Genomic DNA, 17,300 nt, shown 5'->3' with positions numbered 1-17,300 from the left:
CTGTGATGTTAAAGTGAGAGTTGTTTTGAGTATGTTTGGTGGGTTGGAAGATGAGTAGTTTAGTTTTGTTTGGGTTGAGTATTAATTGGGCATCGGATAACCAAGTTTCAACAGAGGAAAAGGCTTCCTGTGTGACTTTTTGCAGTTTGGGTAGGGACCGGGCTGAGCAGATGATAGTTGAGTCATCTGCATATTGTATGAGTGTGCCATGTTTGTTGGCAGAGGCTAGATTATTGGTGAAAACAGAGAAGAGTAGGGGTCCAAGGATGGATCCTTGGGGAACCCCTATGGAGACAGGTAGTTGGGGAGATATGTCATTCTGCCATACAACAGATTGTTGGCAGTTAGACAGGTAACTCTGAAACCAGTTGGTGACTGATTGTGAGAAGGATAGTTTATTGAGGACAGAGATAAGTTGTTTGTGTGGGACCATGTGAAATGCTTTAGATAGGTCTAGAAAAGTAGCAGAGAAGAGACAGCCATTGTTTTTATGCTGAAGGATAGTGTTAGTAAAGAAGAGTAAGGCAGTGGTGATGCTATGGTTTGGTCGGAAACCATGCTGAGTATTGGAAAGGAGGTTGTTAGTAAGGAGGTAATCTGATACCTGAGAGTGTATGCATCTCTCTAGTATTTTGTAGAGTGCAGAGAGAATAGCTATGGGGCAGTAATTGGTTAGTTCTGTGGAGGGTCCGCCTTTGTGGAGGAGAATTATATGCGATACTTTCCACAGTGTGGGAACGTAACTTTCTGACAGAGATTGGTTAATCAAGATGGATACTGGGATTTAGCAAGTTCCAGTTAGACATATCATAACTAATATGATTCAGGATTAACAACCTTCTTTCCCCAAACACCTTAGTTGGTACTTTAACAAAAAATCAGTTAAGGAATAGATGAAATGTAATTGACAGGCAGGTAAATCAATAAGTAGCATTATCTGCATAAGCGAAACACAGTTTCTAGAGCTGTGACCTTCAAAAGCCTGAACCCAATGTTGTAATTCCACCAGCCACAGAAGGAGTGCCATCTTCATTTTCAAAAGGAAGTTCCAATCAAAAGAAACAGGCTGATGCCAATGACAATGGCAAAAATCATCCTAATAGAAGAAATGAGCTCTAGAGCAATGTGAAGGCTCACTGGGATGGAGGCGTGCACTGTTTCTTTAATAAGGAAAAAAGAAGGTGTTACTGTCATTTAGGTTTTCTCAGAAACTAAAGCTTAAAACAAAGTGCCTTCCTCAGCTTTGCATTTAATTAAGTCACTTTCTATTAAAACGGAAGCTTTAAGTGTTTATTGATTTTTAATTGTTAATCTAGGATTTCCAGCATATGAAATACTAAATAACTATTTATTTATTTGTTTATTAACATTTGTTGACCGGCAAAGTCTACTGGGTCAGAAACCCATTTTCCGTGGAGGCCTGGGGCGAAAAGCTCCACGTTAAAATTAAGAATTACACAGCATTACTATATGCAGTTATAAAACATAAAGATTAGTTTTTGACATTATAGAATTATAAATTAGTAATAAGCAAACTAAGGAGTTTTATACAACTGGGTTAAATGTCAATGTTGAATAAACTGTATACTGTAATTAACAACAGGTTATGTCAATCCATTTTTTTATTACAGTTTGATAGGAGAGAGAGTAGAAGAGCAACAGATAGTATGAGGTAATGTTAATGACTGATAAAGGTAGGGTGTAGTGTGTTTAGGAATAAAAAGTAAGTTGAAACAGCAGGGCACCAGGATCAGATCTATGGATGTCTTTGGATTTGGCCACAAAGGCAGGTTTGGTTTTTCAGAAAGTGATTTTTTAGGGTATGTTTTAAGTTTTGCATAGAATCGAGTAATGTAATACAGTGGGTAGGTCATTCCATAATTTTGTTAAGGCATAGGATCTCTTATTAGGTTTAGGAACTCATAGTAGTTTGTTAGAAGATCGCAGGTCTCTGGAATGGGTGTAGGTTTGTAAGATATTAGAAAGTGTTGGGCAGTTTTCTGGGTGGAATGTTAATTTATGAGCAATAGTAAGTCGGGTGCACTGAAGGTAATGGGGGAATTCCAGCCAATTCAATGTCTTGATGGCTTGGCAGTGGTGTGTGTCATTTGGTAGACTGCAAACAAATTTATCAATTATTTAATAGCATGATTGTAATTTGTTACTTTGGGATGTGTGAGGGTTTGTAAAAATGGGGGAGCTGTAGAGGAATAGGAGAGTAATTGCTAAGTTTGCTCTTGTGGGACTAACCATACAGAACTTGTACCTGTAAAGTCTGCTTAATTTAAAGTGAGTTTTTTTATTACGTTAAGTGTATGATGTTCAAAGGAAAGTTTATTATCTATGGTGACACCTAGTAGTTTTGCAGTAGTCACTACTTCTATGTCAGTCCTGTTTTGGAAAAAGATTTTAAAATCTTGAGGTATTGGCTTGGATGAGAAGACTAATAACATGGATTTATTTAGGATTTAAAAGCAATTGTGCCACACTGAGCCACATTTCTATTGATGTCAATGAGTTTTGTGTTATTTTAAAAATATTTGGGAAATTGTTAAGAATCATCCACATATTGGATGAGTGAGCTCTGAAGGGAGACTGTATGAAGATTACTTATAAATACATTAAAAAGCAAAGGTCCAAGAATGGATCCTTGGGAGATCCCTGTTACAGAGATAAGAGAGTTTTGCCATCTCACAGATTGTCTGTTGTCTAGGTAATGTTAAACCAGGTAAGGGTATGTTTGGAGCATCTTACTGTTGAAACTGTTGTATTAATTTAGCATGTCACACTGTTTTGAAAGCTTCGGCTAAATCTAATAAGATAACTGTTGTTAAGAGACCAACATCCAGAACTTTGTTCACAGTGTCAGTAAAAGAAAGAAGGGCTGTGGTTGTACTATGAGCAGGGCAAAAGCCATGTTGAGTAGGGGCGAGTAGATTATTGCCAGTAAGGTGTTTAAGAAGTTGTGTTTATGTACACTTTTCTAGTACCTTAGATTAAGGTGACAAAATGGAGATTGGATGATAGTTGGTTAAATCACTGGTGCTACTTGCTTTATGAAGTGGGGTTATTATGGATTTCTTCCAAAGTTGTGGGACTGTGGATTCTGAAATGGAGTAGTTAATTAATATGCTAATGGGATAGTCTTTTGCCTCTGAAGAGGGGAGGTTATCAGCTGAGAGAGATCATGGTTTGAGTTTAGATAGTAATTTAGATATATGAGAGGTGGGTATTGGTTTTAAGGAGAATGGAGGTGCATCTAGGAGGTTGCTGTTATTTTTGTGAGAAGAGGTGTCCAAGTTGAGTTTCTCCTGATAGGGATTTGAAGTATAAATGTTAGCGTTAGGGCAGTTGTTAGTTGCTGGAAAGGGATCTTTTACAAGTTTAAGAATCCTGTCAAGAAACTGGGATTTAAAAATGTGAGCTATTTGTTGTGGGTCTTTATTGGGGAAAGGTTATGAGTTTTGTATGGTACCTGGATTTAGGATAGAGGAGATGGATTTCCAGAATTTTTTTGGGTTATGTATTTGGCTAGAGAGTTGTGTGCAGTAGTTTTTTTGTCATTTTTGATCAATTTCTTTGCTATATTTCAGAGCTGTTTAAAGGTAATTTCATTTTCTTGGATTTTTTTTTTGCGCCATTCTTTCCAAGTTTTATCCCTGGAGAGAAGTACTTGTTTAGTTGATTTTGTAAGCCATGCAGCATGATTATACTTTGTTCTTTTATAACGAATAGGGGCTAAAGTATTTGGGGTATCAAGAAAGATCTTATTAAAATACTTTACAGCTTCTTCTAAATGCAATATTTTAAGTGAATTTCAGTTTTGGGCTTTTAGGGAGTTAATGCGAGATGTTTGGGAAAATTTGGTTAAGTTTCTAGATGTTTGGTAAGAATGGGGTTTAAGAACTTGAGTGTGAGTTCAATGGGTGAAAGGAGGTGAGTGGTCACTTAAGGTGTCTGGGAGGGTTCCAGTATTGGAGTATTTGTGAAGATCTGAAACTAAGTTCCAGTCCAAGATGGATTCTGGTTAGTTTTTATGTACTGGAGTAGGGATGTTAATAAGCTGGTTGCATCTATACAAGTTAATGCTATTTTCAGGTGAGTTGGAAGTTACAATCTGTCAATTAATGTTAGTATCTCCAAGAATGATGGTTTCTTGAGATATGTTATGGGTAGTCCAAGATAAAAAATCTTCCAGAGTAGGGATGTTATGGCCAGGAGAAATGTAAAGTACTGCTATAAGTAGTTGTTTGGTTTTGTTTAACTTTAGTGATGTGAAAAGACATTCCATGTTCCCGAAAGTGGGGACAGGTTTGGGGTAGGGTATTATGGTTAAGCAACTGTGATAGAGTAAAGTGACCCCACCCCTTTTCTTATGTAATTTATCTTGGCAAAAGATGTTATAGCCAGGAGGAATTATTTCAGTATCTAATATATGTGGTTTTAGCCATGTTTCTGTAACAGCTATGATGTGTGGTCTGTACTGTGAGAGCCGTGCTTGAAATTCTGTAACTTTATTACAGATGCTACATATGTTGATTGTTGTGATAAATAGGTTTCAAGTGCTGGCAGGTAAGCTATAAGAGCGAGAGGGGATATTAGTGACATTTGTGGAGTAGGAAGAGCCGGAGTTTGGGTGGATGTCACTACTTTGAGATAATATCAAGAGATACTTTCTAAGGTGTATAAGGTAGTGAATTTTAGAGGAAAGATGTTTTGAAATTTCTATTTTTAAAAAGGACTTTCAATTTTGCAATGCGTGCAATGCTTCAATTAAATAGAGTGGATGAGGTATTTGAGAAGCTAGAGCTATTAGGCTGTGGTGAAGTAGTCAGGGTAGGAGTTTTTGGAGCTAATGAGAAATGTATGTATATGAGAGAGGTAGATGGAGATAGGATGATTAGAGTAGTGAAAAGAGAAAAGAGAAAGTAGAAATGGTGTAGTGTGGGACATTTTGCAGGTATGATATATTATGTGCATGGATGAGATAATCTATTAGTCTTCTCAGTTGAGGAACAGTTCTACAGATGTTTAGGGGTTAATTATTGGATGTGATTATAGGAGGCCATTTGAGGGATGTCAGCTGGGAGAGTGGTCAAATTAATATCTAATTAAGCCTCCAGTCTTGCCAAAGGCTTGCAGACAAGCTGATTTGGCATCACAAGGTGAGTCGGAAGAATATTTACAAACCTTGTAGTTAAATATCAGGGTGTTTGGGCATCTCATTTGAAATTTGACATTGCGATTTAATAGAAATGCACAGTACAGTGATAGGAGTTGTCTCTTTTGTTTAATCTCCATAGGAAAGGCTTGAGTGAAGGTAATTTTGTTATTGATTCAGGTAATATATTTTTTAGTTTGGGTTGCCAACAGAATTTTTTGGATGTCCTGGTAATTGAGTATTTTAAATTATACCATGACCCCCCCAAAACGTGCACGCTGATTGGCCAGCGTGCCCGTTGTAAATCGAGTTATACTAATGGAAAAAGGTCCGGTCGCCCGGACTTTTTTCCATTAGTATAACTTGTTTTTTAAAACACTGTCTCGCTATGTTAAATGGGTTTAACATAGCGAGACAGCTTTAAAATAAGCAACGGAGATCTCCGTTGCTTATTTTAAAGCTGTCTCGCCATGTTAAACCCATTTAACATAGCGAGACAGTGTTTAAAAGCAACGAGAAAGCAAGATCTCCGTTGCTTTTATGTCTCGCTATGTTAAATGAGTTTAACATAGCGAGACAGTTTTAAAATAAGCAACGGAGATGTCCGTTGCTTATTTTAAACTGTCTCGCTATGTTAAACTCATTTAACATAGCGAGACACTAAAAGCAACGGAGATCTTGCTTTCTCTGTTGCTTTTGCTCAACTCTGATGTACTGCGCAGGCGCAGTACATCAGAACTGCCGGATGCCAGACATCTGCGGAAGGGCAGTAAACAGGCATTATACTATGCCATTATTTAAGAAAAGTAACAGTTTCTTTTCTTAAATAATGTCATATAATAGCAATAACCACTTCTGGGTGTGGGTAATGCTAAATTTACCCACGGTTGGCTTTGTTTGGTCCCGGGCTTCCTCGGGACCAAACCACGCCAACCGTGGGTAAATTTAGCATTACCCACACCCAGGCGTGGGTTATTGCTATAATAAACTTGTCTAGGCTTATAGGGATCTTGATTGCTGTGGAGTGCTTGATGAGCTCTTTCAATGATAATTTCTGATGCTGCAGTGTCATTTTGAAGCAAGTAACTAGTTATTTGTTTAAGGGTATTGAATAATTGCTGTTGCTCATATTTTTGAGGTATGCCTCTTACTAAAATATTATTTTACCTGCTTTAGAGTCAAGATCATTTAACTTTTTTTTATGCCTGTGATTGTTTGATTTTTTTTCTTCTTCTAACTCTTTCTGAAGTTTATAAATTTTAATTTCATTGGTATGCAAGCTATAGCTTCAGTTTGGTCGAGTCTCAGGACAATTTGGTTCAAAGTATTCCCAAACCATGTTAATTGTTCTGAAAAATTATTAATAGTCATTTGCAGTGGTAGGAGAGCTGATTTTAATCCATCCATGTTAAATGTTAGATCTGACTTTGGTTTTTGCAGTAGGTTTTAAGTTTACTTGACGTTTGGTCATTCATTGTCTTTTAATCACAACTTCTTTCTCTGGTGAAGCAATAGGTAAAAGTTTAGACTTTGTAGTTTGAGTATCCATCATGTCCATTTCGTTGGGCATTCTGCTTGGCTAAATAACTTTTTCTGCTTTTTCTTTTCCTTTTCATTTCCTCATTTGTACCAAGGTAACATGTCCAGTCATTTTTAATAAAGGATTCCTGACTTGTTGGAGTTAAAATTGTTTAGTTCTAGACTTCTGAGTGAAGGTTAATTTCTCTGCAAGTGGTTAAATGGATTTGTAATCTTTGATAGAGTTTTTGAAATATTTTAAAGTTTTTTAGATATTTGGCTTAAAGCGATTTAAAAAAAGCAGTTGCAAGGAGCCACATGGAAAGGGTGCTCACTAGATGTCCACCATCTTGGAATCCTTCCGATTTGTTTGAATTTGGTTTTCAGTATTACTTTTATTTACTTTGGCTCCTAATAAAAGGTTATTCTTTATGTTAACACCAGCAAACTGGGATACTATCCATCAAGATAGTAGAACCTGTACAACACCAGCAAACTGGGATACTATTCATCAGGATACTTTACAAACCTGGGTATTATCTATCAGGATGATAGAACCTGTACTATACAATCCTTCCAGAAATCATTCAAAACCAAATTAAACAAAGTTATTAATCTCAGTGTTTTGACATACTAGGTTAACCTTTATTTTTTATCTATTACCGTGTGATAACACTACATCCCTCCCACTCAATATATTATCAAAAACTACTTTTCCATGAGGTCTAACTGCTAACAGATTACTAACTTACTTTCACTTTTCCTCCCGTCATTCTGTTTTCCCCTCCACAACTTTAATTTATTGCTACCTGCTTCTCAATTTCTTCTGAAGACTCTTCCCTTCAACTTTTTTTTTCTGTAATTATATTCAATTAACCAGACTTCTATTTTTAAACTCTGATTCATTTTTGTTTGGCATTGTACTATGTTGTTTTGTCAAATGTCCATGGACTGGCATGTCTACTTGGTTAATAAATTTAAATAGATAGCTGAGTAAATTATCCCCAGTCATTGAAAAGTTTGCTTATTAATACAGGCAGCATGTTAAACAAAATAGAGCAACTTCAGTCTTTCATGTTGGCACATGGCATAGATTTCCCTGAACTGTGAATAACCTCAACATCAGTTTCTATACTCTAAGAACCTCAAACAATATATGGGACCCAAATTGGCTAGCCATAACCATTCCCTTGAAACAATGCTGCACACTCACTGTAATAACTGCCTATGTATTTTTGTCTATCATGTGTGTGTACAGCACCTGGGTGCATGTGTGCCAAATGTATTGTAGCCTAGTGTGAGTGTGTACAGCACCTGTGTCAAATGTATTGTAGTCTACCATTAGTGTCCACAGCACCTGTGTGCACACGTACCAAATATATCAAAACCTGCCATCAGTGTGCACAGCAGCAGTGTCCACATGTGCAGAATGCATCATGGCCTACCATGAGTTTACACAGCACCTGTACCCACATGTGCAAAATGTATCATAACCTGCCATGGGTGTACATAGGCAGGCATAGCTATTAAAGTGCTGTGATATGTGTGAGATTCTGAAATATTTCACTAAAATTGCTTTCTTAGTATAGCTATTTTTCTATGAGTCCCATAATAGTGCAATAGCATTAGGATGACCTGATGACCTAGAGGAATTCATACGTTCTTTGTATGAAGCACAGGAGGGAAAATCATAAGAGCTAGGGACTTATATTTATCAGAAGTAGACTAGAATGATGATTCTACAACATTAGTAAGGACATCATTTGTACTGTGTTTTCAGAGACAACAATTGTTGCAATTTATTAACAAACCTATAAGGAAACAGACATTGAACAAACTGACCGTTGTGTTCCTAAAGAGATTACTGTTACTTCATGCCACCTTTAATGAGCAGTGATCAAATGGTTATAAAGGTTAAACTACTGCTAGATAAATCTTTTCAACTGAGAATAAACCAAAGCACAGAAGATTAATAACAGGCTAAATGGAAGCAAAACAGTCAGTATGTAAAACTAACTGGAAGGATGCATTCAATGAAAGACAGCAGAAGGAATGTGACAAGTTTTCAAAGGGAAATCTTAAATTGAAAAAAAATATATTTAACATCATTATCTAGGCACTCAAGGTCAAGAGGATATATTTTTATAAGATCAAGGTATTTAATTAATACAAGACATAGAAAATGTAAGGAATAGAAATGAGATCAAATTATAACTATGAAAATGGAAATATAGAATCTTGATAGACAAATTAAAATAGGGCTGGCATTCAGAAAAGTTACTTTGAGGAGTATGCTTGGTCTATACTTTGCAGTAACCATTTCTGATACAACGATAACACTACCACAGTACTACATCTGGAAGAAGTGCAGCACAACAGTAGCCTATTTCCGTGGACTACCACAAATGCTAATTAGGCATTCTGGAGGAGTGGTTTATGCTAACTAATCATGTACTCATCCCTCACCTGGAAATACAGGCTGCAGCAAAGCCATTATGTAAGCAAGCAAATTAATGCCTGCACAGGGGTGTTGTGAGGCTCGACACCACATTAATTACACATTAACACATACCCTGGAGGGTATTATTGCACTTAGAGAATGGGCTGTCTGTAAAATTGTTGTGTTTTACTTATGTATTTTTTTTAAGTTCTATTTTATTTTTTTAATATATGTTTGATGTAAAAATAGTTCCTCTGCCTAATGTTAATTGTGTTGGAGAAAGCATTTTACATACAAAATATATATAAAAAAAATAAAAGAGTACTTAAAAAATGCATAAGTAAATAAAACATAACAATTTTACAGAGAGCCCATTCTCCTTGGGCTGGCAGAAATCATTCTCTCTTCCAGGAACGTCGGGAGGCATACGCACTGTACTGATTTCAATACAACTTCTTTAGAAGAGGGGGTAGCTTTTTTAATTAAAAAAAAACAGTGTGGGCTCCTTTAAGGATGCTGGACACTCACATCATGTCATGTCCGGCTGGCTGCGAGTGGGAAAGTAGCTTAAATGGAGCAATCTACAATCGTGAATGGCTGGCTGCGAGCCGGAAAGTAGTTTGAATGGAGCAATCAGGTAAGGAAATTAGCTTGAATCAGGTGAATCTGTGTGTGTGTGTGTGTGTGTGTGTGTGTGTGTGTGTGTGTGTGTGCGCGGAAATTAGCTTGAATCAGGTGAATATGTGTGTGTGTGTGTGTGTGTGTGTGTGTGTGTGTGTGTGTGTGTGTGTGTGTGTGTGTGTGGAAATCAGCTTGAATCGGGTGAGTGTGTGTGTATGTGTATGTGTGTGTGTGTGTGTGTGTGTGTGTGTGTGTGTGTGTGTGTGTGTGTGTGTGTGTGTGTGTGTGTGGAAATTAGCTTGAATCGGGTGAATGTGTGTGGAAATTAACTTGAATAGGGTGAATGTGTGTGTGTGGAAATTAGCTTGAATCTGGTGAATGTGTGTGTGTGTGTGTGTGTGTGTGTGTGTGTGTGTGTGTGTGTGTGTGGAAATTAGCTTGAATCAGGTGAATATGTGTGTGTGTGTGTGTGTGTGTGTGTGTGTGTGTGTGGAAATTAGCTTGAATCGGGTGAGTGTGTGTGTATGTGTGTGTGTGTGTGTGTGTGTGTGTGTGTGTGTGTGTGTGTGTGTGGAAATTAGCTTGAACCGGGTGAATGTGTGTGTGGAAATTAGCTTGAATCAGGTGAATGTGTGTGTGTGTGGAAATTACCTTGAATCGGGTGAATGTGTGTGTGTGTGTGTGTGTGTGTGTGTGTGTGTGTGTGTGTGTGTGGAAATTAGCTTGAACCGGGTGAATGTGTGTGTGGAAATTAGCTTGAATCAGGTGAATGTGTGTGTGTGGAAATTACCTTGAATCGGGTGAATGTGTGTGTGTGTGTGTGTGTGTGTGTGTGTGTGTGTGTGTGTGTGTGTGTGGAAATTAGCTTGAATCGGGTGAATGTGTGTGTGTGGAAATTAGCTTGAATCGGGTGTGTGTGTGTGTGTGTGTGTGTGTGTGTGTGTGTGTGTGTGTGTGTGTGTGTGTGTGTGAAAATGCCCCCCCCCCATGTAATACACCTGCTGCCAACAGGTGTTTAGGCTCACTGGTGAGAACTGAAGTTGTATTCCCCAGCGGTGATGAGAAGTGAGAACTGAAGTTGCATTCCCCATTATTGTTTTTGGTTGTTTGTCCAGGTTTTTTGTGGTAAGGTGTGAAGTGAGCACTGAATTTGTATTCCCTCATTATTGGCTTTGTTTGTCCAGGTTTTTTGTGATAAGAGGTTTAGAGCTATCTAATAGTCATTAAGTTTCAGTCTTCCAATTTTTCAAGTTGCTGGTTTAGCATTGTGGTATGTTGCACTCATTGTAGTGCATAAGGTTCTGGGTTCAAGACATGTATGGTGAGCACATGCCATTTTATTCTAGCAACTTTCCAAAATTATACAATCAATGTTGAAAATGTGTCCCTGGTTTTTGGGCTTTTGCCCCCCCCCCCAAGAAATGTTGGCTTTTTCCAGATTTCTTGTACTGCAAAGTTCAGAGATACAGCTGAGTGTCAAGTACATTTTACAAGGAGCTGAGAGCTGCAGGGGAACCAAAGTTTAGTGCTGCTTATGGTGAGCCTGCTTGTGTTGTTAATAGCACAACAGGTAGTGAACTTGCTTTTGATGCAGAAGGTTGTGGGTTCTTCTCCCACAGTAGATAGATGCATTGCTGATACTGTACTGTGTTGTAAAGGGGGGTGGATGCTGTAGTCCTTTTTGGCAAAGATATCTAGTAGTAACTATGAGCCTGTTATCAGTTTGCCATCCATTCCCTATTGCAATATTACTAGTGTATAATTTTTTTTAATGCAACATAGACAATTTATTCCTCAAGGGCAACAGGCACTTTATTTGTAGATGAAACAATGAAATATAAAGTTGTTTGCTAGCAGCAACCTCTTCATTAGTTACAGATTTCTTTAATGTGGAATTGTGTAGATGGCTTTTACTAGTTCAGAGATTGTGCATATTTACTGATAATGGTGGACTGTAAAAGTTTGAGTAGACTTTTATGATGGAAATGTTCTGAAATGGGCTATTTTGTCATTATTGGTGCATGCATTTTGTTTCATTGTTTACTGAAAAAATTTTCAAAACAATGCATTTAAAACGCTCTCTAACAACTATACTGTATTGTACAAGGAATATGATTTAATACAATCAGGAAGGTGTATCAAAGAGCACATGTATGTTTTATGTGCAAGGGACCTATGATTTGAAAACAGCCCAAAGTTAATCTTTATCTGCCACTGGCAAAATGTATTTTCTTTGAATGTGGGTTTCAATGCTGTTTCAATCAATGTGAGTTTTAAGGGCAGAGAAGTTTTAATGCTAAGTCTAGTTTCATTGTGAGACTGCATTGCTTTGTTTAGCAGATATTTATTGGTTTTCGTGCTGTAAAATGCAAAATAAAACTTTTCTGGCAAATCATTTGGGAATGAAGTCACTAAATAATGACAGACATTAAGTTTCAGACGTCATATCCTTCAGAAAAATGCATGCTAAAGCAAGACCTGTTATTCTATCAACTGTCTTAAGTTTATACAAGATCAATTTTTAGTACTGTTTGTATGTTCCCTGGCCTTGTCCAGATTTCCTGCATTAAGAGGTTGAGAGGTACGTGCAAATAAATCGCTTTATAGTATTAAGAATATCCAAACCTCTCAACTGTCCCCAATTTTGGCTCAAAATGTTGCTCTCCCCCTAATAATCCCTCCGCAAAATAGCAATTTTGGAAGAAAACATGGAGGGTTTACAATTATAAATAACTGCAATGATCAGAATTATACATTACTTTTATTTCAGAAATGCATGTAGATGCTATAATTTTGTCAGCTGCTCAAGTTAACAGTGCTCATTTTAAAATGGTGACCCTTCTTTGACAAGTTCCCAGCTGTATTGTCTGGCAATTTTATATTTTTGCATCACATTTTTGGTCAGTTTTTCATAAAATTGCAGTTTTCTGGCAAATTAGTGGCAAATCATTAAAGACTGAAGTTAAAAAATAATGGCAGACATTTGAGTTTCAGATTTAATACCTTTCAGAAAATTTGTACTAATGCAAGATCTACTGCTATTCTATTATCTTTCTAAGTTTATAAGAGCAATATTTAAAAAAAAATGTCTATTTTTTGGGCCTTTGCCTCAGTTTTATTTATGGATTTGTTGCTCTAAGAGGCTGAGTGGTGTGTGTGTGTGTGTGTGTGTGTGTGTGTGTGTGTGTGTGTGTGTGTGTGTGTGTGTGTGTGTGAGAGAGGTAGGTAGGTAGCATACCTCTCAACTGTCCAAATGTTGCCGAATGCCCAGATTTTTGCCCCATATTTTTTGTCTGTTCCTCATAAATTTTGTGATTTTCTAGAAAATCATTGAAGGCTGAAGTTTCTAAATAATGACAGACATTTGCGTTTCAGACTTCATGTCCTTTAGAAAAATTCATACTAGCACAAATCGTGTTATTCTGGCAACTTTCTAAGTTCGCAAGAGCATTATTTAATATCTGTCCCTGTTTATTTTAGGCTTTGTCCATATTTCTTGCAGTAAGAGGTAGGTAGGGGTGTATGTGTGTGAATGAAACACCCTAGTTAGAGGTAGCAGGTGGATAGTAATTTACTCAAGCTCAAAACCTGTACCTTAGTTACAGAAAACAAAAGCATGAATCCTCTACCCCAACTACCATGTTGCATTTTCCAAAGAACTGACTTTCAGGTTCATTTTCAATTCAAGGAACTGAGTTTCAGTGAATCTATATTATATTACTGAAGAGGCATTACAGCGAATGTCTCTTCATCGACACTTCATCGACACTAAAAGAGTGAACCGTGAATTATGAGAATGGCCGTAGCTTGGCTGGGGAGGGAGGTAGCAGTCTGAGAGCTGTGAGTACAAATTTGAAAATCCTAGCTACACCTCTGCTCTCTTGCCTCTGTCTCACACATGCTACCGGAGTTTCGCACTTCACTCAGTCAGTCTCTTTCACACATACACACACATACACACACACACACACACACACACACACACACAGACACACACACACACACACACACACACACACACACACACACACACACACACACACACACACACAGGCTCTTTGCTTTCACACACACATTCACTCACACAAGATGGGTCTTACCCTCTTTCTCAATCTCTCACAGTCTCCAGCTGCTTTCATACACACATTCAGTTTCCCTCTCCCTCTATCTCTCTCACATGCAGTCTCATCTGCTTACATACATGCATTCATTCACACATCGCTCTCACTTTCTCTCTCTCACACACACACACACACACACACACACACACACACACACACACACACACACACACACACACACACACACCAGCATGTCAGTATGTTGTTGGTAGATGGGATGAAACTAGAATACCCAGAGAAAACCTATGCAGACATGGAGAGAACATGCAAACTCCACACAGGCTATGAGCAGAGGTGAATACTGAACCCTGGACCCAAGATTTATTCAGTGACTCACGATGTACCATCCCTTCAGTGGTCTTTGACCAGAAAGCCTCTGGAGCTTTTTATTTATATAAAGAGACTCTTGTTTCCTTCTACTTTTATTTCTAATATTTTTTTTATAATATTGTTTTCCTTTTTTATTTTACATTCGCTAAACAGCAAAAGTGCTGCTTAGCGGGTGTGAAATAATGGCTCTCTCACTCTCACTTTCACTGACATGCATGCATACACGCACACACACACACACACACACACACACACACACACACACACACACACACACACACACACACCTTTATTTTGTCTTCTTTTTTGACATTTTACACTTGCTAAACAGCAGAAGTGCTGCTTAATGAGTGTAAAATAATGGAGGCCGTTTAGTTTTTCTCAGTCGAAGCTCCACAGTGGCTTCATAAGCTGCCATGAAGTGGCGGACTCGTTTTTCACTGGGCTTTAGTTGTACATTAATACCCTGTTGAAGAACATTTGTTTTCCAGTAAGCCCATTTTCTAAGTTACATCAACCACCTCTGCCAATGAACACAGTTCACATCATCCAATTATGTTAGAGGTAAATGCTGGGGAATTTAGTAGACAGGCAAGTATGTGTGTAGAGATGTATGAGTAGTGTGTGTGTGTTTGTGTGTGGTGTGTGTTTGTGTGAATGTTTGCCTAGGAAGTTACTGTAGAGGGATTTTTTCGGATAGGTAGGGTAACTGTGTGTGTGTGTGTGTGTGTGTGTGTGTGTGTGTGTGTGTGTGTGTGTGTGTGTGTGTGTGTGTGTGTGTGTGTGTGTGTATTGATGAATGAGTGAGTGTATTTTAGTATGTGATTAGGTTGGGAGAACGAAATATGTGTATGTGTATGTATATGTATATGTATATGTAAGCATGAATGTGTGAATATTTGTGTGTGGGGACAGGCTGTCAGACCTCTGCAATCCCCTAGACTAACAACAAAATCCTGCAATATTGAGGGTTGGGGCACACTAGACTCCAGGGATGCTCTTCATATCATGCATGTGTTAAAGTTTCTTAAGTTATGAAAGATGTGGGTTAGTGGAACACTAAACGCCAGGAATAACTTTTTATATCATGACATTTAGGCAGTAAAAAAGATTCAACTCCTATGCCTTCAGCACTGAGCAACCTATTGTAAGCTTTCTGCACCATCACTAGACATCAGCATTGCTCCATATATTATCTTAAATTCTTTGATAAAAAAAAAACAGAAGGTGAGAATGGTTTCAATTCCTGCACCTGTACACAGAAAACAGCTTTAGTATTACAAGTGCTTGTATGTGAGATCATTGCCTCCAGTGATATTGCATAATTACATCTCACATATACTGTATCAGTTTGTCTAAGAATGAAATGGATGTCTGTAAACATGAGACAATTAGTACATTGCCTAAGGATGCCCATACCCACCAAACTAGCTGGAGAGATAATAGGAAAGTGTGTATCCATGCCTGAACATCCTTATTAGTTTATTCTACAAGGGGATGGTACAAGAGGATTTAAAGCTCATTAGCTTGAGTGCTATAAGAATATAGAAAACTGGAAACAGGGACCAAGAAGCAGTACAACTTTCGCCAAGAAGAGACAACTAATAAGCCACAGGATGCAACAATTTAATGAAGTAAAGCGCTTTTCGTCTGCTCGAACAGCAGACTTCATCAGACAAAGTTAATGTGCTGTTGGTTACAATTTATACTTATGGTAACATCCACAACTAGCAACAATTAAACAATTGACTTAATTAAGACATCAAACAGTCAATTAAAACACTTAAGTAAACATACTCATTTTACTAAAACCTCATAAAGTTAACCAAATATTTAAAAACAAATAAAATTGTAAATTAATTTGATTAATGTAAATGCCCCACACAGCTCAAAGTCACTCAAATAAATACATAAATATAACTATGCTAAGATGTAAAATATATACAGTTTAAACAGCTTAGATAATTTCATATTACATAAACTAGCTTGCTAAGCAGTACCTAATGCTGTCATGACAATTCACTCAATATCCTATAGGTGTTACACGTGGTAGTAAACCAAGACTGGGGTAACCGGTCTATGGGTATAAGTATTATTAACTGTGCACAGTGCTTGTTCGTTCCGCACAGTTAAATAATGTCAAAGTGTGTTGGTGAATTTGATACGTAAACTCTAAACCAAAAATTGCAAATACATACATGAAACTAATAGATTTTGTGTAAATGGTCACTGTTTTAACCTGCGATGTAGAGCAACTTGTAACACAGGCATGGTTGTGTATTTGGCACAATGCCAAAAGTGTCCAGGATTTTACGTAGGGAAGACCGAACGTAAATTGAGAGAGCGCATTTACGAGCACCAGTACGCCATGAGGAAAAGGAAGGAAGAGAATGCATTAGCTAGACATGTAATCTCATTTAGCGACCATTCCTTTAAATTTATGGTCATTGACCAGGTACTAGAAAAGAAAAGAAAAGAGGCGCTCCCCTTAAACTGCTACTGGAGGAGTTAGAACTTAAATGGCAGATTAGGTTGAATGCTTATGCACAACCAGGCCTCAATGATAGTTGCTCAATTAGCAGTATCTTAAAACTAAAGAGCCTCACAAGATAGTTTTTTGTTTTATAATTCTAGTATTACTTTCACTATTAGTGAGTTAGGTTAGATCAGTTTTTCTTTTGAATTCTAACTGAACTCCTATATTTAGCCTCTATGAAAAACAATTTTTGGTCATTTTTTTGGTTTAGAGTTTACGTATCAAATTCACCAACACACTTTGACATTATTTAACTGTGCGGAACGAACAAGCACTGTGCACAGTTAATAATACTTATACCCATTGACCGGTTACCCCAGTCTTGGTTTACTACCACGTGTAACACCTATAGGATATTGAGTGAATTGTCATGACAGCATTAGGTACTGCTTAGCAAGCTAGTTTATGTAATATGAAATTATCTAAGCTGTTTAAACTGTATATATTTTACATCTTAGCATAGTTATATTTATGTATTTATTTGAGTGACTTTGAGCTGTGTGGGGCATTTACATTAATCAAATTAATTTACAATTTTATTTGTTTTTAAATATTTGGTTAACTTTATGAGGT

This window comes from Protopterus annectens, chromosome 6.part0, assembly GCF_019279795.1.
Source record: "Protopterus annectens isolate FY-2018-M chromosome 6.part0, PAN1.0, whole genome shotgun sequence".
Classification (NCBI taxonomy): domain Eukaryota; kingdom Metazoa; phylum Chordata; order Ceratodontiformes; family Protopteridae; genus Protopterus; species Protopterus annectens.
The sequence above is the reverse complement of the archived record's forward strand: the minus strand, read 5'-3'. Positions refer to the sequence as shown.